Here is a 27,406-nt window from a genome sequence, read left to right as displayed (position 1 = left end):
ATTAAACAAGAACATACATTTGAGAACTCTATACATTCCAAAGATTTGAGTTTATTGTTATAATTGCAAGCATCTCTAATTCACGTTCTCATTTTGTAGAAAGACAAATAGAAATTCAATAGAGAAAGGCATGAGAACATTGTGAGATGAAATGGGGAGAAATACAGGACTTGCATAGAGAATTTGACTTCTTTAATTCTAATTAAGAACCCCCAGTTCCAACACTACTGCTGCCAGAAGAACCCCCCGGATATGGATACGCATTGGATGTTAGAAGGCGGCAGCACCCCCCCCCCCACTGCCCCCCAAACAAATTGACAGAGTGAAAAATTAGCCTACAGAAAGGGAGGAAATATTTGTACACAGCATATCAGATGAAGGGTTAATATTCAAAGTATAAGAGGAACTCAATAGAAAGAAAAATAAATAACCCAATTAAAAAATGAGTGAAATAAATGAGTAGACATTTCACAAAAGAAGGCACACAAATGGCCACAAGGCATATGAAAACATCTCAGCATTACTAGTCATCAGGGACATGCAGTCAAAACCACAATGAGATATCATTTCATGCTGCTTACGATAGTTACTACCAAAGATCAAAAGATAACAACTGTTGTCAAGGATGTGGAAAAATTGGAATTTTTTGTATACTGTTGATAAGAATTCTATGGGGAGCTGTTTGGACAAAAAAATTACATTTTTTTATGATCCAGAAATCTTATTTCTGGGTAAATATCCAAAAGAAGTGAAATCAAGATCGTGAAGAGATAGTATGCCCATGTTTATTGTAGCATTATTCACAACAGCCAAGATAAAGAAGCAATCAATAGATGCCCATCGGTAGATGAATGGGTAAAGAAAATGCAATATACACACACAACGGAATATTATTCAGCCTTAAAAATGAAAAAAAATCCTGCCCTATGTGACAACATGGATGAACCTGGAGGGCATAACGCTATGTGAAATTAACCAGCCACAGACGGACAATTATACACGATTCAGTTTAACAGAGAGTAGAATGTTGGTTGCCAGGGGCTGAGGGGAGGGGGAAATGGAGAGCTGTCATTCAGCAGATGTACATTTTTACTCAAACGAAATGAAAAAAAGTTCCAAGGATCTTCTATACAAAACTGCGCTTATAGTTAACAATACTGTATTTTGCACTTAAGAATTTAAGATGGCAGATCTCATGTTAAGTGTTTTTACCACTATAATTAAAAAAAAAAAAAGAATAAGGTTTGGTACATGAAAGTTTGGAACACAGAAACATTTCAAAAGTATTTCACAGATCTCATTGAAATAAGCAGCGGCAATTTCATACATGTGGTGAATCAGAGACACTCTCTGGATTCAACATGGTCAGGTCCTGGGTGAGGAACGTACCCCTTGAATCTTAAAACAGCCTATGGGGTGAAACTGATTGCTCTCTATTTATGGGGGGGGGAACTGAATCTCAAGAGCCTGACTTGCTCCAAGTTCCACCGCTCAAAAAAGGCAGGACAGAGACGAAAATCAAATGCAGTCAACCGTGATATTTCCCCCCCGATGACCCACCAAACAGTTTATTTTCACAGAGGAGCTCTTGTAACCCCCTCTGGCTCAGGACTCTGCCTCTGATCAGGAGGCTTGTTAAATGGGCTTGACTCAAGCTTAAATCCTGCCTTGACTGAAAGCCAGTAAGTAAGGCTTAGCCCTGACCCAGGTTAGACAACTGGTGTTTTCACGCTGGTCCTGTTTCCCTGTGTTTCTCCCAGCATTCCTCAAGACCCTGCTTTGAATGACTTCCAGGACCCCAGGTCCGCAACGGCTAATGCGGTAAGTTTCCCTGCACCTCTCTGGTCCTAGGAGGCAGCTTGTGAATCCATTGCTTATGTTTTGAGCTCTTCCTAATGCCACATATTTTCTTACATCTGGATCTCCGCCTCGGGCGTATTGACAGGCTTCATCCCACCCTTATGCTCTACACCTGCCAAAATAGTGCCTCCTCCCAGTCTCCTTGAGGAGCAGAGCCTTGATTTTGCTACTGCCTACTCTGCCCTTAAAAGCTTGACTGTCATGCCGTTCCTCTTTGTCTCTGGTCTTGATCTTCTCACTGTATCTAATCCTCACTAGTGGCAACACGATCCAGGTTCAAACAAGCAAACAACAAACAAGAACAGGCGATGTTTCTGATTGTGTAAGCAAATCGCTGTTAATGTTTACCGTTGTGTTGTGTTCCTTTGATCCTGTGGGTAAGTGTGTGTGTGCTCATGCTATGTGGTAGAAGGTCTTCTCTCTGGTCTCACTGAATATTTTAGAATGTTTTTCATGGCACCTCCTAGGGCAGATATCTAAGATTTCTACTTACTAAGTAGTTACTTCTAAACAGCTTAAGTATTTGTGTCCTCAAAGCTTATAGCCATTTGGGAAAAAAAATTATGAACATATACGGGAATAAAAATAACGTTGTATTTGATTCTTCAATCATTATAATTATTCACTAGTGAGATAAAGCAAGTGCACTTGTCAAGCACTGCACGACTACTTACCTCTTGGAATTAGGTTGACTGCTACCGACTTAATTTTCTCTTCCACACTGGTTGCTTGCTTTTTAATCATAGCAACTGTTGACAACTCAGCTTTGTAAAGATATGACATTCTCAAAAGGAATGGAACATAGACTATTGTTGAAACTATGAACCACCTTGAGCTAGTACTCTGTGTAGCATCCAACAGATGTTGAATATAACTGTATTTCTCTCAAACTTTAAACTACCCTGCAGCACCACTGCAAGTTTGCTGTGGTGCCCCAGGGAACATATACACACAGCTTGGGAACCCTGCCTATACGGAGTTTGGAAATTGCAATTTTTACTGACTTTGTACATAACCAATTTCTCATAACATTTAGAAGCTTTTTAAGAAATATTTTAGTTTTTGAATTTAAAAATGAAGCTTGCTCAGTGACATAATTTTTTAAAGACCGTATATTTTAGTAGCTGCTCTATTCACTCTTTGCTGTATAATCTGCCAGTACTTGTATGTAGCTTTTTCACGGGACTGAGATCACATGGTTTATGAATGTTTGAACCATGGTTTTATTCCCTTCGTATTATATCGTATTTCCGACTAACGTAAAGTAACAGAGACCAAATTTTCCCAGGGCTCAGGGAGGGAGAAATGAAGCAGAGCTGAGAGTCCAGGGAAACAAAGGTGGCTAGAGTTTGCCAGACAGAATGCCAGAGAGGGGAGAGCTAGCCCATTCCGGAGAAGAGCCCTATAGAGTATTCCATGGAGGATCGGGCATATGTGTTAGGAAATTGTCCAAGGCTTTAGAAAGAAATATTCAAGAGGATAGTTGAGGACGGTGCCCTGCTCTCACACCAGACTAGAAATACTGCCTGTTCTCACCAGTCAGACTGGAAAATTTCATAATTCATGAAGAATTGGGTAGAGCACTCAGGAAAGTCTTACCTCAGTAGCAGGAAATATAAACTCTAGACTAAGCACTTCCCCAGAGGCACCTACCACATCATGAAAGCAAATCCAACACATCCAAAGTATCTAAGTAACTTATCTGCCTTACAACACAAAGGTCACAATTATGTAGAAGTGTAGTATAGAACCAGTATTGTTGGGTTTTGCTTTTAAAAAATTCAGTCTGACAATCTCTGCCTTTCAGTTGAGATATGTAGAATATTTACATTTAATGTGATAACTGATGTAGTTGAGTTTAAGTCTATCATCTCACTATTTGCTTTCTAGTTACCTCATTTGTTCTTTGTTCTCATTTTCCTTTTTCTGCCTTCTTTTAGATGGAACATTTTTATGATTTCATTTTATCTCATTTGTTAGCTTACTCACTATAACAATTAAACTACCCATTCGTGTCAGGGGCTGGAAGTGCGTTCATTCTTGGACATCTAGGTGGTGAGTGACTCAGCTGAAAAATCCCATCTTAGCATCTGTTTTCCTGATTCGTTACTGCAACCAAATGGCTTCAGCTGGGTTTCTCAGGAAGCAAACTCTGGGTTGGGATGTAGCATCCAGAATGTCCTTCGGTATCAATACCTAAAGAAGGGAGCTGAAAGAAACATGAATGGGCAAACAAAGGTGCCATCATGAATCATCCTCAAATAAAACGAGATGATCATGACTTTATGCTCTCACATGAATCAGTGATTGGTAGAGAGCCCCTCCAGTAAGGGATCTGAGGTTGGGGAAAGCAGTTCTCTATATGTGAAAAATGCTTTAAAGAGCTGACATATGTAGACTGCCAACAATATCCTCAGAAGCTGGATCAGCAAATTCTTCACTGAAGACAGATTTGAGCAGCATATTACAACACCTATTGCAATCTTTTATTTAGAACTTTTCAGTCTATTCATCTATATCACTAAATTTCTCTTTCTTCTTCTTCTTCTTTTTTTTTTTTGCACATTTACTTCTCTAGACTACTTTCTCGGTGAATTTATCTGTACTGTCTTGTAATTTACCACTTCCTTCAGATTAGAGAAGTGTCTCATAAGTGTGTAAAGACTCCTTAAAGCAATGATTTTAAAAGTTTCTAATAGATTCTTGATCTCTAGGATTTGATTTATATTCACCTTCCTTTGCTTCTATTTTTAAATTTTTTTTGTTTATTTGGATAGTTTTTTTTTTAATCTGAGGGTTTTAAATATAACTGTTTTTAAGTTCTTTGAAGATTGTGCTATTATTTCCACTTCCTCAGACATAATTATTTTCTTAGTTTCTTTGGCTGATTGGCATCTGTGTCCCTAGTAAATTCTGAAATTTTACTTCAGCTTGAAGGGAGGTGTTTCTTAAAACTTTTTTTTTAACTTCATGCTTACCTCTCTATCTAGATATTTTGTAATTGTCTCTGTCCTGTTCATTAATGTCTACAGTTGAGAACCAGACCTCTTACTGGTGGCTTTAGCTTTGTTTCACAGCATTGTAGTTAACTATTTGTCCTTAACAAACAACAGTTTTTTATTTGCTCCAAGTTCTTCAGTTTCAGCCTGCTTGTGGCTTATTTCTGCTCATGTGGTATAGATCAGAGACATTCATTTGCATTCAGCTGGGAGCACATCACAGCCTTCCTGGTGGAAGAACCAAGGAGTCCTCACTATACGTCTGGTGATGGTACAGGCCATCAGCTGGAGCACTTTGGTTCTCCTCCAGGTGGCCTCATTTTCTCCAGTAGTTCAGACAAGTTTGCTTACATCATGGAAGAAGGAAGGCAAGGAATTTTTTGTGGTCATCTTTAAAGAGAATCTACCACACACAAGAGTGCCCTGTATGCTACCTCTAACTACACCTGATTATGGGGCAATTGTTTCACTTCCTCACAGCCCCAGGCAAGCAACCCATTACTGTTCGTAGTCTTAAGCAGTGGTGTTAGCAGAAATCCATACCTGTTCCTGGCTGGTTCAGCCTTCTGTTTCACACCATGATTCTACATCTGGTCTTTTGCCATGTGGGGATGCTTTGAACTCTTATTCCTCTTTGGGAGGCAGAAGAGAAAGTTCGTCACATTCTCTTATACTGCGTAGAAGTCAGGAAGAATCTAATGGTTGGAACTTTATAAATGGGCTGCTTTAAGGTAATGAATCACCAGCCATTGGTAGCATTTAGGTAGAACCATGGACTGTGTTTCGGGCATTCTTACACAAGGTACAAGCTAGAGCCAGATAGTCTCTTAGCTTGTTGTTTTTCATGTTTTGGTTTTGACCTAACACTCAGTTTCTGTTTTTCTCTGTTCTTAAAAAAAAAACAAAAAACAAAAAAAACACTGAATCAAAAAATATTAGATTCAAAGCAGAACTGAGAGGGAGAAAGTTTGGAAACTTTCCTATTTTCTCCTCCATGGATGAGAACATTCTATAGAGATGTTTATACTAGTTTGTGGTTGTCATGGGCTAAGGAGGTCCCACTTTGAATGAGCTCTCTGTTCCATCTAGCTTGATTTCTGAATGAATGTTCCTTTTAGAAATGTAAAACTCTCAGTTTTGACTGTAAGTAGGACAGACAGAAGAGCACAAATCACCAAGCTCATCAGTGTTCACTGACATAAAGGCTTACTGTGGATAATGTCCCTGCACCTCCACTCATGTTTGGGAACTGTGTCAAATGCCCTTTGAGTGTGTCTGCGTTCTGTTTAGAACCAAGAGCACACTTCCAGGTTTCAATAGCATTCTTTTCTTCACTTGTTTTGTTTTTCTTTCCTACAATTTTGCCTACACACTCGGCACAACTTAATATTACATGAAATTGGTAATATAACTTCCATGGAGAGTGTAAAAAGATAATGGTAAGTCTTTTTTCCCCCCGACCATTGTTGTTCTACATTTTGCATCTCTATGAATGATAATTTAGAAACATTTCAGCTTAACAACTTACCGGAAGTATTACTGTATAAATATTTAGAATTGTTGTAGAATTTGGCAACAGTTTCATTGCGTGTCTTTCATCCTTGAGCTGTTGCAGACATGCTTATCGTTTGCAGTATTACTTCATATTTATGCCCTATAAACAGGAATTCTAATAAGTTCTATACGATATTATTCCTATAAACTATTAAAATTATGGTGTGTTTTCAATTTTCATTTTTAATAAATAAATTCATGCTTTACTGAATATATTTCTTCCAGTAACAAATCTGTTTTGACTAGGAATCAGTGAAAACTGTGTTTTACTTACTTTTCTGATGGCTGAAAGAAATTTTTCACAGACTAAATTCTGGGTCTGTATATTTCATTCATTTCTCTTACACCACCCTTGTGCTCCTAGTTCTGGCACCATAAGACATGTTTGTCCTGATATGAATCTTTGGTTCTGAATTGCTATGTCACCAGTCTGAGTGATTGGCACTGGGATGATAGTGGCATTTCTAACATAATAGTGACATAAATAGATCCAACTAACTAAAAAGTGAAGAGTCCATAGGTTTTCTCTTGTATGGGTTCCAAAAGTGCCCACAGTTACTTAAGTTCATCCCATAAGAGGAAAAGTATGACAGAAGGTAACTCAAAGTAAAAAGAGACATTTGTCTTAACCCACTGAGATTATAAGTTTTTATTTAAAAAAAATCCAGAAACATATAATCATTGGAAATAATGTACAAATCCCTCCCAGGATGTTTTAAGAAATCCATTCAAGCCCTGAAGCTAATTTTCACCAGCTTTGTGGTATATCTGTCTCTATCCACATGAAACCCATCTCAGTTGATAAAACCAAGTTGGCATAGGAGCATTATAAAATATTAAACCCTTTTAGTAGCTATGGCCTTTGGAAACATGGTAAAATAGAGAAACTTTATGCTCTAATACACAGACTTAAGACATTTTATTGATGTCATGTCTGCCATCTCATATAAGCAAGAGAGTAGGTGTGTTCAATCTAGTTCCAACATGTTTGTTTAGACAACATTCAGGTGAATCACAAGCAAAACAAAACATACCCTCTTCCTCTTCAAGGCTGTATAATCTTTTCCAAATTTGAGCCATTTTAAATCTCATGATCACTAGTGGAATATTTGGGGGAAGGAATCACCCTATCATTTCAGCATTTATTCTTAGTCCAGACAAGTTTGTTCTCAGAGGCATCTTTCTTGTGAGTTTTTGGCATCTTTTGATCTTCTGCACCTGATTTTGAACACAGGAGTTTCTGGGCTCTTCTCAGTAGCTTGGCACCAAAGGTAGTACTTAACCTTTCTCTTACTTCCAAAATCTGTAGATCAGAAAAAAAAAAAATCAAAATTGCATGCATCCTAAATATCAGCTAGGGAAATAGTGATGGTGACTTTGTAAGACAACTGGAAGTCAAGTTATTACTGTGTGACTCTACTTAACACACAGGAAAATGAAGGGTGACAGAAGGCTCTGATGTTGCATCTAGTTGGAGATCTAAGGGAAAAAAATAATTAGCCAGAGGGGCTGTATTTTCACATGCCAATGCTTCAGATAAGAGGTCAGGAGAGCAACTTTGATTCTGATAGAAACAACAGTCAGCAACTGAGGCATATTGGAAAGAGGTCTGAACTGAAAGTAAGGAGTTGTGGCATCTAGTTTGAAGTGTGTAACAAGCTGGGTAACACTGGGAAAATCACCACCCTCTATTTGGTTCAGAATTCTCACATGTGAAATGGGATTTTGACTGGGTAAAGTTCACAGATATGAGAGATGTGGACATTAAAAACTGAAAATATATACACTGGCATTACATGAGAAGAGTAAGGACTGTTGTAATAGATGAGGAAGCTATCTTAAAAGAAAGTCCCAAGTGTCCTACAAAAGGCAATATTATCTTACTATCCAAAAGCATTTTCTCTAAAATACATAAAATGCTCCAGGTTGGCCTTTTATGCTCCAGTGCTCACAGGGACCCAGGACTTAGACTTCAGTCCCAACTTGCCACAATGCTTTGTGTAACCATAGACCAGTTATGACACCTGTTTGAGACTCAGTCTTCCCATCTCAGATATGCTGACCCTCAAATGACTCTTTAAGAACTAGCTAGACAATAATAACACAGTTAAGTCTGCATTTCTCTAGTTTTTATTCAGACTTTAGTGTGTGTTGTCATGCGTTGATGCCAGGGGAGTAATATGTCTGTGACTCAATGGGGTAAGGACAATGGATGCTAAGCACTCGATACTTTTCCTAGACTCTTCCCTATGTGTCTCGTCCTTTGGCTTATTTTAATACATTCCTTTTCTCTATAATGAACTATAACTGTGAATATAATAGCAGTAAGCTTTGTGAGACTCTCTAGTGAATAATACAAACTGAGGGTGTTTTGGAGAATCATGGAACTTGCAATGTGTCAGAAGTGAAGGTGGTCTTGTGTGGACTGTGCTGTCTCTAATGTTGCAGTTGATGAAAACTCTTGCAGAGCTTCACAGATAGCTTGGAAAACTCCATGCCTAAGGGCATTGTCAAAAATAACAGAGGGCTTGGTGGAGAACAACAAGAAGGAGACTGACAGCTCCACAATCTGAGCAAAATAGCAGATCAGCCAGAACTTTTAATAGAGAGAACTAAGAAAAGAGACAGCTAAGTAGGACCTTCCATGATTCAAGATCTCCACTGGAGGCAGAAAGTCTGTGCATATGTGTAAGCTGCACCTACTCAGGGAGAGTTACCGTAAGATGTGAGGCAAACTGGAAATCATCTCCAAGAAACAAACAGACCCTCATCAACACAGAGCAGAAGACTCTTAATGGCATGAGAACTCAATGGCATGAGAATTCTAAACACAACCTCTGACCATATACTGAGTGAAAAATAAGCTACTATGACCCAAAGATAACTAATAGGGACTCAAACATAAACATAAATGTACACTTATTCCTGAGGTTCTGAAAGACTGTGTGCATGCAGGGTTTACCCCATCAGGAATGACTGGTGAAGGAAACCAAGTTACTAGACACTCGCTTAATGTGGGACAAAATATTAATCTCTCAACTATGACAGTAGTCTTAAAGCCACACACACATCTAAGAGTAAAGTGTACAAATCTAACTTGTCAAGTTGATTAAACAACCTTTAGCCAATAAGTGGCTTATGTCAATCCAAGAATGAGTCCTCATAACCAGGATAAAATACAAAAATAAGGGAAAATTTTGAGTAGGGCTATCTGAAAATATACACTGTCAGGGAAATAGACTATGCAGAATTAGTGCAGTCAAGTTGCTAAACAAGTGAACAAGTGACCACCACCACTGTCTGGTGGAGGGACAGACATCAGTATCCAGAGTTGCTACAATATATTATCCAAAATGAACTGTTTAAGACAAAATTATGAGACATGCAAGAAACAAAAAAGTGTGGCTGAAAGAGAGAAAAAGAAAACAAGCAATAAAACTGCTTTTGAAGGGGCCATGTCAGAATTAGTACACAAAGGCTTCAAAACCCCTATTATAAATATGTTCAAAGAACTAAAGGAGACCATGCTTAAAACTGCAGTATTACACAATATCTTATCAGAGAGACAATGTCAAATAGAGATACAAATCATTAAAAAAAAAAAAAACAAAACAAATGAACTTTCTAGAGTTTAAAATTACCATAACCAGATCTGGAGTTCAAAATTTGTAGATACTGACAGGCATATGCAGAATAGATAAACAAGATTATACTGTATAGCACAGGGAAATACATACATGATCTTGTGGTAGCTCACAGTGAAAAAGAATGTGACAATGAATATATGTATGTTCACGTATAACTGAAAAATTGTGCTCTACACTGGAAATTGACACAACATTGTAAACTGACTATAACTCAAAATAATGTTAAAAAAATAAAATAAAATTACCATAACCAAAATGTAAATAAATACTGGAGGGGATCAACAGGTAACATGCACTGGCAGAACAAAGAATCATTTAACTTGAATACACAGCAGAAAAGATTATGCAATCTAAAGAAGAGAGAGAAAGAATGAAGAAAAGTGAACAGAACCTCAGGGAAATGTGAGATGTCATTAAGTGTATCAACATATGTGTAACAAAAATTTCAGGAGATAAGAGAGAAAAAGAGATAGAAAAAAATATTCAAGGAAATGATGGTTATAAACATTTCCCTTGGGAAAAAATTAATCCACACATCTAAGTTCAACAAACTTCAAGTAGAATAAACCAAAAGATATCCACACTCAGGCATATTATAGTCAAAATGTGGAAATGCAAAGACAAAGAGAAAAATCTTGAAAGCAGCAAGGGAAAATTTACTTATAATGTACAAGAAAAAAATCAATAAGGTTAACATCTGACTTCCCATTAGATATAATGGAGAGCAGAAGGCAATGGAACACATAGTCAAAGTGCTGGACACACACTCACACACACTCTTTTTAAACAAGAATCTTGTCTATTCAAAGCTATCTTAAATGTAGAGACAAAATAAATTCCCAGATTAAAAATACAGAGAATCCATTGCAAGAAAACCTGCCATACAAAAAATACTAAAGGGAGTTCTCCAAAATTAAAGCAAATGAGATTAAAAAATAATTCTAAATCACATGAGAAAAAGAGCACCAGGAAAGGTAACTATGTAGGTAATTACAAAGACAGTATAATTGCATATTTACTCTCCTCCCATTTTTTAACTGATTTGAAAAGCAATTATATAAAACAGTATTTGTATAATTACATTGCTAGACTTATATGGAGATGTAACATACTGGACAATAGTAGCAAAAGGTAAAAACAAAGCTTCATTGGAGGAAAAAAATTAAACCAGGTGGTAACTGAAGACCACAAACAGAAATAAAGGAACACTGCAAGAGAAAGTAAGAAAGTTAATATAACAAATTCCTATAAAATTATATTTGCTTGCCTTTCTTTTCTCAATTTCTTTTAAAGATACAATATTACATAAAGTAATATTGAGGGGTATGTAACAAATAAATGTAATATGTATAATAATAATACAACAAAAAAGGGGTTAAATTGAACTATATAAGGGTAAATTTTCTATTTTCCACTTTACCTAAGTCAATACAACCCTGAATTGGATTCTGATAATTTAATATATATATTGCAAACCCAGAGCAACCACCAAGAACATAACTCAAAAAATAATTTAAAATAAAGAAATAAAATGTTATGCTAGAAAATAGTGACCCAATTAAAAAAGACAATAAAGAAGAAATAAAAGAACAAAAAAGACATGAGACATATAGAAAACAAAGTAAAATGGCAAATACATTTCCAACCATATCAGTGATAACGTTAAATATGAATTAATTAATCTAAGCAAAAAGTAGAGATTACTAAAAAAAAATCAAGCTATATGTCATGTACAGGAAACAAACTTTAAATTAAAAGAAACAAACAGGTTCAAAGTTAAAAGATAGAAAATGATATATGCAAAACAATCATAAAAAGTGGCAATATGCATATCAGCCTCTAGACTTTTAGCAAAAATATAACTAGAGATAAAGACATTTTGTAATGATTAAAGAATTATTCCACCATAAAATTATAACAATTATAATTATAAACACACATGTATCTAAAGACAGAGTTCCCATCATACATGAAGAAAACACTGACAGAAGTGAAGGGATTATATAATTTGACAATAATAATAGGAGATTTTAATACCCCTTGTTCAATAATGGTCAGGACAACTAGGCAGAGGATTAGCAAGAAAATGGAAGACTTGACTAACACTATAAATAAAATAAATGTAATAAACATCTGTAGAGAGCCCCATCCGATGCAGCAAAATGCACACTCTTCTTGAGCACAGATAAAACATTCTCCAGAGCAGAATATATATTAGGTCCTAAGACCTCATTCAATTTAAAAGCCTTAAAATCACACAAAGTATGTTCTCTGAACACAGTGGAATAAAATTAGAAATCAGTAACAGAATGGAATTTGAGAAATTCACACATATTTTTGGAATTAACACAATCATAATTAAAAAATGGTTTAAAGTAATAATCACAGAGAAAATTAGAAAATATCTTGAGATGAATGAAAAAAAAAGACACATCAGGACTTATGGGGCGCAGTTAAAATAGTGCTCAGAAGGAGATGTGTAGTTATAAATACCTGTATCTTTAAAAGTATAATCTCAAATCAGTAATTTCAACTTTCACTTTAGGAAACTAGGAAAAGAAGAGCAAAACAGGAAAATAGATACTTCTTAACTTTAAAACCTACTGTAGAACAATTATAATCAGTACAGTGTGGTACTGGCATAAGGACAGGCATATAGATTAATGGAATGTAATTGAGAAATCAAAACTAAAATCATATATTTATGGTTAATTTTCAACAAGGGATCTGAAATAATTTAATGGGGAGAAAATACTTTTACAATGGTGCTAGGACAAATGATTATCCACATGCAAAAAATAAATGAGAGTGGATATCTTCCAGCATGACATGCCCCCCATAAAAACTTAAAATGGATTGTAGACAAAAGTGTTGTGATTGAAATCACAAAACTCTTTAAAGAAAACAGGAGAAAATCTCTGTGACATTGGAGTAGGCTCTCACTTATTAGATATAACACCAAAAGGACACGTGACAAAAAAAAAAAAGATACATTGAACTACATCAAAATGTGAACTTTTGATCAGAAAATAATGCTATTGAGAAAGTGAAAGATGAATCACAAAATGGGAGAAGATATTTGTAAATCATATATCTGATAAAGACAAAATCTCATAACTCAATAATAAAAAGATAAATGAGTTAAATTATGAGTGCTATGGGCTAAACACTTATGTCCCTCCAAAATTCATATGTTGAAACCTAATCCCCATTGTGAAGGCATTTGGAGGTGGGACCTTTGGGAACTAAGTTGGTCATGAGGATGGAGCCCTTCCAAATGGAATTAGTGCCCTTATGGAAGAGGCTCCAGAAAGCCTTGACCCTTCTAACACGTGAGCACTGTATGTAAATAAGAAGCAGTCCCTCACCAGACACCGTATCCACCAATACCTTCCTCTTGGACTTCCCGAGCCCTAGAACTGTGAAAAATAAATGTTTGTTGTTTGTCTGTCACTTGATCTATGTTATTTTTGTTACAGCAGCCTGAGCAGACGAGGACAATGAGCAAATCATTTGGAAAGAAATTTCTCTAAACTATACTTACACATGGCCAATAAGCACATTATATGCTGATTAACATCATTAGTCATTAAGAAAATGCAGACAAAAACCACAATGAGGTTCTACTTCTTATCCACTAGTGCATCAAAAGACAGACAAGTGTTGATGAAGATGTGGAGAAATTGGAACCCTCACATGTCGCTGGTGGGAATGTAAAATTGTGTAGCTGCTTGGGAAACAGTTTGGCAGTTTCTCAAAATGGCAGTTACCCTCAGATCTAGCAATTCCACTTCTAAGTACCTAAAAAAAGGGCAAATATATGTTCATACAGAAACTTGTATATGAATGTTCATAGCAGTATTATTTTTTAAATATATTTTTATTGAAGTACAGTCAGTTTATAATATTGTGCCAATTTCTCATGTACAGCATAATGCTTCAGTCATACATGAGCATTCATATATTCATTTTCATATTTTTCACCATAAGTTACTACAAGATGTTGAATCTAGTTCCCTGTGCTATACAGTATGAACTTGTTGTTTATCTATTTTATATATAGTAGTTACTATCTGAAAATCTGGAACTTCCAATTTATCCCTTCCGACCCTCTTCCCCCTGGTAACCATAAGTTTGTTTTCTATGTCTGTGAGTCTGTTTATCATTTGTAAATAAGTTCTTTGGTCTTTTTTCACATATGAGTGATATTGTATGGTATTTTTCTTTCTCTTTCCAGCTTACTTCACTTAGAATAACAATCTCCAGGTCCATCTATGTTGCTACAAATGGCATTATTTTATTATTTTTTATGGCTGAGTACTATTCCATTGTATAAATATACCATAGCTTCCTTTATCCAGTCATCTGTAGATGGACATTTAGGTGGTTTCCATGTCTTGGCTATTGTAAATAGTACATAGCAGCATTATTCATAATAGCCAGAAAGTGGAAATGGCCCAAATGTCCATAAATGGTGAATGACTAACTACAGTGTGGTTTAGTCATACAGTGGAATGTTAGTTGACAATAAAGAAGCCAGTAAGCCAGATACAAGAGATGATGTATTGTGTGATTGTGATTATATGAAAGGTCCAGTATAAGTAAATCTAGAGAGATAGACAGTAGATTAGGGGCTGTGTGGGGAGTGTGATGTGGTGAAGGGTCATAGACAGTGACTACTAGTGGGTATGGGGTTTCTTTTTGTGGCAAAAAATGGTCTAAATTAGATGGTGATAATGGCTGCATAACCTTGTGATTATACTCAAAATATTAAATTTTACACTTTAATGGATGAATTATGTGATATGTTAATTATACCTTATCTATCTATCTATCTATCTATCTATCTATCTATCTATCTATCTATCTATCTATCTATCTATCTATCTTGGGTGCTGTCCAGGAGACAAGAAAATACTTGAGTTTGAATGAGGACAAGAGAGACAAAGAGAGAATCAGCTGAATATATGAAGGATAAAGTTTACCCATATGTCCAGAGAGGTTTTTGAAGGTAACAGAAATATCTAAGGATTTAAGGGACAATTGCACATTTCTTTGCTCTGTAGAGAGTGATGTGAATTTTCTTTTCATCTTCCCTACGAATCTTTAGTAAAATCTTCATTTCTCACTAACATTTAGCTTTTTCTTTCTTTTTTGAGGTACTTGTAAAAATATTCAGTCTAATTTTAAAGTTTGTGTGGTGCAAGAATACTATCTATCCACCAAGGAGAGACAAGTTATGAGATGAAAATAGAGCGCTTAACATTCAGGGCTGTCTGGCAACAAAGCTACGTACTTCAAAGGATTCAGGAACACACCAAAGTGCTCTTTATCAAAAAACTGCAACAAGTATAAATTATATTTGTTAGGTGATTTGAATTTCAAAATGGTCTCATATGCTTTATCTTCTTGATGAGAATGTAAGAAAGGCAAAAATGCCCCGTTTTGATATTAAGTTACCTGAGCTTTAGAGATTTGGAGACTGGAACACAGATGACTAGTGGTGTCACAGAGACAGAACGTAGAGGTAGGTATTTTGGCTGCCAGTGGGTAACTGTTTCTTAGACTCCAAAGCAGACTTCCCAGTGAGTGTTTGCTCACTAGATTTTCATTGCTCGAATACAGAGACAACATTTGTACATCTTAGTTATACCTGGCCTCTTTTACTCACACTGGCTAAGACATTCAAATATTATCTTCAGTGAATAATCACAGAGGACTGGAAGTTGGATTTTTAAAAATTGAGATAAAATTGACATGATGTGTAAGTTTGAAGTGTGCAGTGTTGCTTTGATACAATTATATGTTACAATATGGTTACCACCATAGCATTAGCCGATGCCCCTATCATTTCACATAGTTATTCCCTCTGTGCTGTAGGAACAAGATCTAGTCCCTTAGCAACTTTAAAGTTTATAATACAACATAGTTTTCTATAATCAATACATTGTGTTTAGATCTCCAAGACTCACTTATCTACTGGTTGCAAATTTGTACCCTTAAACAACATATCTCCAGTTTTTCCTGGAAGTTGGATTTGATGACTTGCAAAGAAAGGATACTAGATTTTTCCTAGAATCTCCACATTCTAAGAAATGTTATTTTTTTTAATTAAATTTTGTTTTTTTTGTTTTTTTTTTTGGAGGGAAGGTAATTAGGTTTAGTTATTTATTTTTTGGAGGAGGTACTGGGGATTGAACCCAGGACCTTGTGCATACTAAGCATGCACTCTACCAATTGAGCTATACCTTCCCCCCAGAAATGTTATTTTAATTGGAGAAATATTACTTTCTCTGTTTTTCCCAAGACCTATACCTCATATAGTTTCAGTCATTCTTTACCTGATTGAAGTTCTGCTATTTGGCAGGATTCATTTAAGACCAGGGAAGAAATACAAACAGTCCCTGGGCTGACAGATTGTTGTGACCAAGATGCAAGCCTTCAGGAACACCCTTCCAGGGACAGCCTGTGGTGCTGGGCACAGCCGTGGTTATACTTGGCTTTGAGACTTTGAGGGTAGAATATGCTCTCACTGCCCAGGTCTTGTGAACGTAGAAACCCTGATCTTGTCAGACTGAGGCAGAAGTATGAATTGGGTCCTGGAGTTGCAGGGTAGCTGGTTTTATCTTGAGTACACGATGTTTATTTCCCTGAGGGACTCAGATGACTGCCGTGTGCTAAGAATTTTGAATTTTTTGTTTACAAAAGAAAATAAGCAGCTCGGATGTAGGACTCTGTATGTACAACGAGGCCCAGGTGTCGGAAAGCACTTTCCCGACCTATAAAACTCCCTGATGAGGTTTCCTTCCCCTGGCTTCGCAGATAGTTCAGTTCATGTTTACGCAAATGAGGACACAAATCAGTAGTTAACAGGAACACCGCTGTGCTGACGCATTAACTTTCACTCTATAACCAGCCAATGTCAGTGCATGCAGGTTACCCCAGTGGGAACTCTGCCAGGCAGGGGAGTGTGCACAGTGTCCCCTCCCGCTAGGATGGCAAAAATAGATCCATCATTGTCAACCCAAATCAGCAAGAAAGTGCAGTGGCTTGTGCATGTGGCTGGATGTAGAGTTATGAGTGGGTAGTGTAGCTCTTGGCTTTACCCCATTAATTTTTTAGGGTTGCTGCAACAAATCACCATAAACTGCGTGGCTGAAAGCAAGCAGATATGCATTTCCTTATAGTCCAGGGGGCCAGAGTCTGAAATCAAGGTGCCAGCAGGGTCAGTCCTTTCAGAAAAACCTCGGGTAGAATCTGTCCCAGCCTCTGCCTTAGGGCCTTCTTCTGGTGGTTTCTGCGTCCAAATTTCCCTCTTCTTATGACACCAGTTATTGGATTAAGGGCCACCCTAATCCAGTATGACCTCATATTGAATTGATTTCTTGTATGAAGATTTCAATTTCCAAAGAAGATCACAGTCACAGGCGCCTGGGATGAGGACTTCAGCTTCTATTTAGGGACATAATTCAACCCACAACAACATGTTTCTTTTAGGATGCTGGAAAGAGAGGATCCACGTTCTTGTGTCTTCTGTAGGAGTAGCGTGGAGGGGTAGTGGCTGAGGCAAGGGGGAAGCCCTTGGATGGTGTTAGAAGGAATCTGGGGAAGATGGTGTGTACCTGCAGAAGGCTGGCCCAAGACTGACTGTCAGTCAATAAACATGCATTGTTTCATCATGAATCAGATTACAATTTGTAATACGGTGGCGGACAAATAGATGTGGTCTCTGGACCTGACTGGGACAGAAGAAGAGAGTCTGATTATGCTTGTGACATGGAGTCTGTCATTCAGCTTATCTCCAGCCCACTTCCCCCCCCCCCCCAGGTTCATACTGGAGACCTAGAGATAGTGAGCTAGGACTGAAAGGGACAGCAGTGGGAGGCATACACTCACATTGTGTGAAATATTGGGGGCACTAAGCAATGGTTTTCTAGACCACAAAAGGCCAGGAAAAGTTTGACACAATGTGGATTTAGACTGAAGCATAAGCGGAGCACATTCTGAGAACAACCCCTGTGACAGTGAGACTCTGGCCAAGCGACATTGGTGCCAGGGGAAGGAGCACTGTATTAGTTTCTTGCTGCTGCTGTAACACACTGACACAAAGAGTGGCTTAAGAAAGCATGACTTTATTATCTTCACATTTCCACGGTCGGATTCTGCAGTGGGTCTTATAGAGGTGAAATCCCAGGGTTAGGAGAACTGTGTTTCTTCTGGAGGCTTTAGGGGAGAATCCGTTCCTTCCCTCTTCTCACTTCTAGACGCCACCCACATTCCTGGGCTTGAGTCTGCTTCCCTCTTTCACGTATAAGGACCCCTGTCATTATACTGGGTCCATCTAAATCCAGGTTAATCTTCCCATCCCAAGAGTCTTAACTTAATCACATCTACAAAACCCTCTTTTCCATGTAAGGTGATGTAGTCATAGGTGTTGGGCATGAGGACACAGACAACTTTGGGGAAGCTGTTATTCTATGCACCAAGACCTCAGAGACTCCAGCAGGGCCGGTGGCCAGATGAGCTGCCATTTGGTCAGAGAAGACTCTGGACATTGGTTCTATTTATTTCAGGGCTCCTTTCTGCATTCAAGCAAACCTTTGTCTACCAATTAATACTGTTGTTTTTGGTGGTGGTGGTGGTGGTGGTGGTGGTGGTATGTATGTGTGTGTGTGTGCATGCTTGCCTGAGAGTGGGGGTGAATGATGTTTGCATCTCCTCCCTTTGGCAATATTCAACTCCAGTGTTAGTGCAGTAGGTGTGCTTATTTTTTTGCACATACAACCTACGCTCTGTTCTCGTCTAATTCTGCCAAAATGTCCGGATAAGTGTACAATATATAAGCACACATGGTGCATACGATATACTTTATATCAAAATGCTTATATCTAAAAAGGCATATGTATCTGTAAATCATATTGCTGCATATAATCTGTATCATTCTAAATTTTATAATCATCCTAATTTATAATATGAATATTATCATATTCATACTAATACTAGTGTGAATAATATAATTTATATACAAATATTTGTGAAAAATTTTATATAACTATATTAAATGTGAATGTGCATATAAATATGATATATATGTACAATGTATAAATATACATTTCCTATGATCATATTTTACTCCTTGGATAGTTCTTTCCTTGATGTATCAAGTTGAATAAGACAGACAACAGCTTAAAACAGATGATAGACTTTATAGCAGACTGCAGAGCAAAATATAAGATTTCAGTAAAGAGTACAAATACACCTTGAGCAATTGCTTTATACCTTTACTATTTTTTTGCTTATTTTTTTGGGGGGGGTAATTAGATGTATGTATTTATTTATTTATTTACTTAATGGAGGTGCTGGGGATTGAACCCAGGACCTTACGCATGCTAGGCAGGCGCTATACCACAGAGCTACACCCTCCCCCTGCTTTATAGCTTATATCGCTTAATCTTCTCACCAACTGTGTAAGATATTTCAATCATAATTATGCCCATTTTAGAGATGAAAAAATTGAGACTCAAAATCCAGTGACTTTTCTAAGACCAAGCAGCAATTTTTGTCAGAATTTCAGCTGAATTCCAGGTTTTCTGATTAATCCTACTCTGTCACTTATAATCATTATGAGCTTGGCATGTTTGTGCAACTGTAAATGGATGTGGTGAGGACAACAGCTTGTTCACAGAGACTGGGGAGGGTCAAGGTCATGAAAATCAGATAATGCATGCAAGATTCTGTCAACTGTAAAACACCATGAAATTCTTTGTTGGACGGCATGCCACTGAGTGCATGTAATGGCCTGTTAAATTAGATGGAACCAGCTATTCCCTCCACAGGAGTTCAGAGAAAGCTAATGTCAAAGTGTCACGGAGGACATTGTTACCGATGTGGAATCTCCTGCTTTCACTGATCGCATTTAATCCTCCCGCATTTCTCATGTAGTTACTGGTTCCACTGTATAGATGAGGAAATACAAATTCAGTGCGGACAGATAATCTTCTGTCATGGTGCCTGGGCTCAGAATTAGAGCGTCTCTGAAAGCCAGATTCTTTTGACTACTTTCCATTTATTCTCAACGGTGCTTTAAGTCCTTGGTGGTGGCAAGATGTGTTGGTGCTTAGCAGCACTCTGAGGTACTAATCCATTATTCAAATGGGGCAGTGGTCTTACAGGTAAAAAGGGGACCAACCAGTGTCCCAAAGATTATAACATAAAATAATAATTATTCAAATAAGTTCTTTTCAAATTACCTTCCTTACACTCTCAACTCTCTGTATTTTCTTCCCTTCTGCAAGGGCAGCTGGGCTTTTCTACATTCTGACAGCAGTTCCAGGGAATGCAGGAGGCATTGAAAAGAGGAGAAAGTTCTTTTAAGGCCTCAGGGCAAGCTCTGAGCTCTCCAGGTGGATTTGGTTCCCATTCCTTGGTGAAACTTCCGTGCATATCAAAAACCTTCTGCAGGACCCCATCCACCCTCCTTTCAGATACTGATGAATGTTTACATCTCTGTGCTTTCTTGTGCATGTTTGTGAAAAATACAGACCTCTGATCTCTAAAATAGTGAATACACTATTGCGATTTTTCTATTTTTTTGAAGTATTAGTTGAGACAAAAAGTGAGTTTTTAAATGAATACCTCCCAAGAAACTGCCTACCACAAGCATCTGGAATATAATTTTTTTTTCTGGTCTGGAATACACATGCTTCTGTTACTTCTCTATCCAGGTGCCTTTGTAACACCTCCTCATGTTGTAAAAGTTTACTCTGATGTTGCATTCCTCAGAAAGCCTGCCCAGATTAGCTTTTTTCCTGCCTAGGTTGCATATATTTTGTTTTTACAGAGAAGGCTGTAAAAACCTAAAAAATAGAGCAAACGGAGAGCAGAAATCTTATGTATAAATCTCTGAAGCTTTGTATAGAATCTGAATTAAGGAGATGCTTAATTAAAAATAAATCAACAGCAATAAATAAATGAAGAGTCAACAAAACAGTCTACAACTGAACGGAAGATTGTTGCAAACCACATGAGTTTCACACTGAAGAAAGTTCTATCGCTGCCCTCAAACCCTTGAGTAACTCTTTTTGTCAGTGGGATACAAATTCTGCTCACTCGTATTTCTAGTTCTCTTCCTCTAGGTACATGGTCAGAGTTTAGTTCCTCCATGCGTTCAAGTTTAGACACTATCAGACCACTTACCTAGGTCAATGAAATACACGTGTCTCCTCTGGGCAGAAGAGTTTCACATCTGGGATGTGATTCTCTGTCTTGCCCGTTTCTGTGCTGTGGAGCTAGAAGGTCTTCTGGACAGTGAGACTTTATCCGACTCTGCATCCTAAGTCAGAAATGGAGGAGTATGTGAGCCTTGCCAACCCACAGTGGCTTGTGAACAGCAAACAGCTATTTCATTGCTTTAAACTGGACTGAAATTTGGGGGTTATGTGTTACAGCAGCATAACCTACTTCTTTCTAAATGATGCAGTAAGCGTTGTCTATAATATTAGCATTTGAATGTAACTTTATTGCTTTACATTGACGATCAATTATTCTTATTCATAAAGGATGCCAGGAGGTGTCTAGGAATTTATCAGTACACGTTTTCCTCCCTCACCCGTGGACACCATGTGGGAGTCTGTCTTGAGGAATGCTTAACCATAACAACACAACGATCTAATTCATTCTGCTGAGAATTTTTATAATAAGAGGTGAGATGGCTCTATGTCTTATTCTGTAACTTGAGAAGTCTTGCTTTCTTTCTGGCTTGTGTTACTTCTGTTAGGGACTATCAAAAGTCCAAATCTCAGTGATATGAATGAGAAAGTAGCAACTGTAACTGAATTTCACCGCCAACGGTCATCTCAGAAGTAAATTGAGAGTTGGGGAGGGGTCACCTCAAGAGTGAAAGTTAGTGACCAGGTGTTGTGTATGTGCTTGCCTGTGAATGATAAATCTTCTCCCCCGGCAAACTTTCTAAGGTTTGAGTGATAGAAATCCTGCTTAAATCATTGACTTTTTTTTTTTAAGAAGAAAAATCTCACCAACTGGGGACTAAGGAATGAAGAAAAGCTAATATCTTGCTATTGTTTAATGTTCTCTTGAGTAAAAATACAAGTAGTTGTTGGAAGTGCTTCTGAATTGCCTTCTAAAGTTCTGAATTTTTACCCAATGACCCATTAAAAACAATGCAAAGTGTATTTGAGCCTATCCCCCAAGACGGAGTGCTTTCTTCCCTGACTTTTTCTTCTTCTAAAGGAAGGCAGCATGGAGGGGCCTTGTACGGGAGGGTGAGATCAGGATCAGTGCATATTTAAACAAAATAGTCTACCACACAGAAATTCAGCATCTAAACTGCCCTTCAAATTTAGAACCCCTAATCCCAAGTACAGTGCTTATTTTCCTGCAAATTAGCTGACAAGCAACCGATTTGATGATGGTAGGATCAGAAAACAGAAATAAAAACAACTGCACAGAGCTGAGTGTGTTGCTTTGCCTTTTCTGCATTGAGTTTTTTGTTTTGCTTTGTTTTGTTTTTAATATATTTCCCACTTCACTAGGTAGAAATTGAATTTCAACAAAATGATCATTATTATCCTTGAATAAATAATATGATGTCAGACATTATGTAGATCCCTACATTTAGGTTGATCCATTTGCTAGAGGTGTTCCATACCTCTTTTCCCAGATACACCCATGGGAAACATTTACCTTCAGATTTCCCCGGTTTCCTATAGTAATGAATTCATACTAGTTTACTCGAACTGGGTATTACACTCAATATGACTTTCTGTCACTTAAACCTATTTCCTTGGAGGAAACAGAATAACTTTCAGGATGTCTTAGGCAGTCTCCTTTTCTCACCCATGCCAACAGTGTACTATTTACATAAGCCTGCTATTGACTTAGGATTTAGCCTTCTTCATCCAGTTTGAACATGACAAAATCCTTAAGAGGAAACCGAGGGATATTTTCCCAGCCTTTGAATCATTATTCTTTTTCTCTGTGGGAGACTTGCCAGATCTTAGCTCTGGGTCCAGCTCTAAATATCTAAAGACATTTTCAAAGTCTAGTCCCTCTGTGGTCTCTTTCTTGGATTTACTTTAGCTTCCTAAATGTAACTTAAAAAAAAAAAAAAGTAAAGAAATAAAGGAACTAATATTATACATTCCACTCATTCTTCTTTTTCAGGCTCTAAAATATGCACAGATTGCAATCAGATCTTTTTTTTCCTTGTTACTTGGCCAAGATTTGAAATACCTTTGAAATTTATTCCTTCTTAAAATTCGCATTCTGAATCAGTCTTTCTACTCACCTGAACTGTTATTCCTGGAGCTGTTTGTTGAGTTCTTTCAATGTTCAAAGTTTAATCCCTCATTGCAGGTGTAGCCTTGCCAGGGTCAAAGAAGAAAGGAAACTTTCATGTGGAAACACAGAGTCAGCCTTGGAGAAGAATATGAAGATGATCAAGGTTCCTTAGTGCCTGAGCCAAAATTGATGACCCATTAATTCCTGGAGGCTCCTCCTTCCCTTTTATTTATGCACCTTTTCTTTCCTCACTGAGCATGAGGAGACAATACACCGTGTAGTCAAGGGTACTGTCTCTGAACCCAGACAACCTGGGTTGAATTTCTTGCTTAGCCACTTGATTGACTTTAATTAGGTTATATAGCCATTCGAATCCTCAGTTTTCATTTCTGTGCAAAGGGGTGCTTATCACTATAATACCCCGTGCTTATTACTTCTTTTAAATAAGGCAAGCGGTACCAGTCCTGCAACATACTGCCTGCTACACAGTAAGTTCTTGTTGAATGTTCCTGCCATTAAGAGTAACTTTGGTCAGATGTTGAACTTCTCTTTGTCTTCCTGCTGTGTCAAAGCCATTTTGATACAACTATTTTTTTAAAAAATTTTTCAAGGATTTTATTTGAATGCTGTGTCCGGAATAATGTTCAGCACAGAATATGTTATGAGTTATATCTCATGTTATGTTCTTATCATCTGTGTAAGGGTGTAGATTGAGTGCTTCTACACGTCTAGAATCTGTACTCAGAGAGGTCAGGTAACCTCTCAGAGATTTAAGTAGCACAGTTATAATTTGATTGCAGACTTACTTGTTAAAACCTTCACACTCTTTCTATACTATACCTCTTACCCTGCAAAAAATAGCAACACAACAAAATAAAATATCCCATTTGAATGAGGAACTTTCTTTCCCCATGCCTATTGTTTCCAAGTGGAGGGAAACCCATTTGCGTGAACTTCCTGTCCCCTCTCCACTTCCCACAATTTTTCCCATTGTCGTTGACCTATGGAAAGAGCTGAGGGCAGTTTTGGTTCAGTCCTCTTCTCTTCCCTCTTTTTAGGAATCTGCCCATCAACAGAGCATGCGTGTTTTGATGTGCCAGAGGTCTGGCCGTAAGTCTGGTAAAGACCTCACCCTGGTCAAGAATTGCGTGTGACTGTTTGGAGGCACTGTTCTTATACAGTTAGCCACATCCTCTTGATAAACAGCCTTTAACAGCAGCCACGAAAAGATTTTCATTTCCCTTGACCTTATTTCTAACTCTGTCTCAGCTGGTTTCAAATTTAGATGGTAAAACATCTATTTTATTGGTTCCTCTCATCAGTCATTGTCAAGATTGGCCTTTGAAAATGATGCCAAAAGACAGACATGTTTCATTGCCCAGTTGGATGGTCAAATAATTGTGAAGAGGGATTTTAGAAAAAGCTAGAGTTCCAAGTGCCTTGTTCAGGTGTGTTCAAGCCTTTATTTTTCCCACTGTCTGTGCTCGGGCTTTCAAGGGTGTGGCTTGGTTAACAAATGTCTCCTATACATGAGGTTGTTAACAAACAATGTGGGGGACATTTGCACCTGTGGTGTTCTCATTACTCTCTAAGTGAGTGCTTGCCACACTTCTTGGGACAGGAGTTGACTTTAGAATCAACTAAAAACCATGCATTTTTCATCTCCCACGTGAAGATAAAAAAGTGAAAGCAAAATTTTGCATTTAGTTTATTTAAGTATCTTTTATTTCGTCATTCATTCATTTACTTCTCTCTTTTTTCAGTGTTTACCAAACTCCCATTCAATGACTGAGACATTACTAACACTGATTACGTAATGGCGGGCAAGTATAAGGAATTCTTAAGTTCAGAGAACTCAGCCTGGATGCCTGTTTTAGCACCAGATGACTGTATTTGTTTATGTCACTGAAATTTGAGTGATGAAATCTGGCCCTGGTTAGCTTAAGGAGAAAAGAAAACTATTCGCAAGGGCATTCAAGTGTCTGGTGGCATAGGAGAGGGTGTCAACAACATGGGAGGGAAAGTAACTAAGGAGATTCCAGGACTTGGAACAGCTGAGGCATTTGGATCTTCTACCTGGCGGCCTGCTGTTAACCTGACTCAGCTTTACAACTTCCTGCCTCTTTGTCCCTCCCTGCCATTCCCTGGACTGGGCTAGCTGCATACTGTTCATCCATCAGACATGGCCATGAGCGGGATGGCCATTTAGGCAGTAACGTGGCTACTGCCATGCGAGAGCAATCCCCGGAGAAAGCAGAATTACTGTGAACGGAGCAGTTCACTGCAGGAGGACTCTGCTCTATGAAATAGATGAAATTTCTGTTTTGTGTACATCCAAGTGACAGAGTATCATATATCTCACATTGTACAATCCAAAAACTAATTGATTTCTTTGTTCTCATCAAGTCTACATTTTCCTTCCTCAGATGTTCAAAGATGTCGCCACCTAAAGTGCTTCACCGATCCCGCGTATAACACTCAGGCTTCCCTAGAAATAGTGGCCGTTTTTCCTTCAAGTACCTACATCCCCATTTCTCACGGGGTAATGACAATAGGGGCTGCACTGGATGGTTGGCTGCAGTAGAGTGTAAACATAACTTTTATATGCACCAGGGAAACTAAAAAAAAAAATCACATGACTCACTTTATTATGATTCTCACTTTATTGTGTTGGTCTGAGACTGAATATCTCTGAGGCGTACCTGCATCTCTTCAAACTTATGTTAAACCTTATTTTCAAACTTCTGTTATATATCTTTAATTTGTATTAAAAGAAGTAAACATGTCTCAACATATCATGACAACCACCTCTATTATTTGTTTTTCAAAAAAGGAAATTGACTTAATCTCATAGAGATTAATTTTAGAAATTGTAAGCAAGCTTACCAAGGTCATGCAATTTATAAATAATGGGGTATTGAGTGAATTTGGTCTGACCTAACACTTGTAAATGTTCCTTCCTTGAGACTCCCTCTGCAATCTTAACCCCCTTTACTTCCATTGAGTCCCCTTGGGGTGTTCCTTCCACCCTTGACGAAAGTTTTTGGTCCATCCATGACTTGACTACTGAGGTCATGATATTCCAGTTTCTGGTCTGGCTGCCCTCAAGTCATACTTCGTACTCAATCACTGCTTTTCATTTCTTATTAATTTGCTCAATCGTTCTACCAGTGGTTAACGTGTGACCACTTTATATTATGAATTCAAGTTATAAATATGAATAAACCCAACCCCTTTTCTCCTAGTAGTGGAAGAATCTTCATGTGTAGTCGGGAAATTTTACTCAGCCATATAACTTCAATTTTATAACAGTCTGTATGCCGAATTAATAGCTCCTAGGAAAAAGATTCCAGTTTTTCTCCAAGAATTATAGTCCTGGTCTCCAGACTCAAGCCAAGATGTAGGGCTCACAGTTTGGGTTTAGCTGTCTAACCTGATTTTTTCTGTTATCCTCAAAGGTAAATAAGAAAAGTGTGGATGTAGCAGGGTGCAAATAACTCACACTAAATGCTTCTTTTGTTCTTCTCAGAAAGCCAGCACCTCTTGTCCAACCCATCAATAAGCAACTGTAATAGTCTTTGAATAATCGGGGGTGAAGTCGTCACAAGCTCAGCGTTCCGTGTGATGACTGTGAATAGTGGAATATATGAGATGTGATCTGGAAAAAAAATGCTTGCTGCGTGGAAATTCGTCGTGCTGCCTGGGGCTTTGTCTTCAAGTTCATTTTCACTGAGCGCTAAGGTTGTGAACTGTGGCTTCTTCAGTCCAGCTCTGTTACCCATCTCCACTGGAAAGCAGTTCTCACCCCTTGGATTCCTCACTGGCCAAGTGGGATCACAGTGACAAAGACCTCCCGGGAAGTGCTGTTTTCAGGAAAGAGATGTTAAAATCCTAGCATGGTATTTGGAGAACTCAATGTTTAGACACACCTTTCACAGCAAATAGAACCTTGTTTTGCTTTACCAATAAGACTTTTTTTTCTCTCCAAATGCTCTCCCAAAATACATAGTACAGATGTTTTTTCTAAATCCTAGTAGTTTTTCTTCC

Source organism: Camelus ferus, chromosome 2 (genome assembly GCF_009834535.1).
Source record: "Camelus ferus isolate YT-003-E chromosome 2, BCGSAC_Cfer_1.0, whole genome shotgun sequence".
Taxonomy (NCBI): Eukaryota; Metazoa; Chordata; class Mammalia; order Artiodactyla; family Camelidae; genus Camelus; species Camelus ferus.
This window is presented reverse-complemented; position numbering follows the sequence as displayed.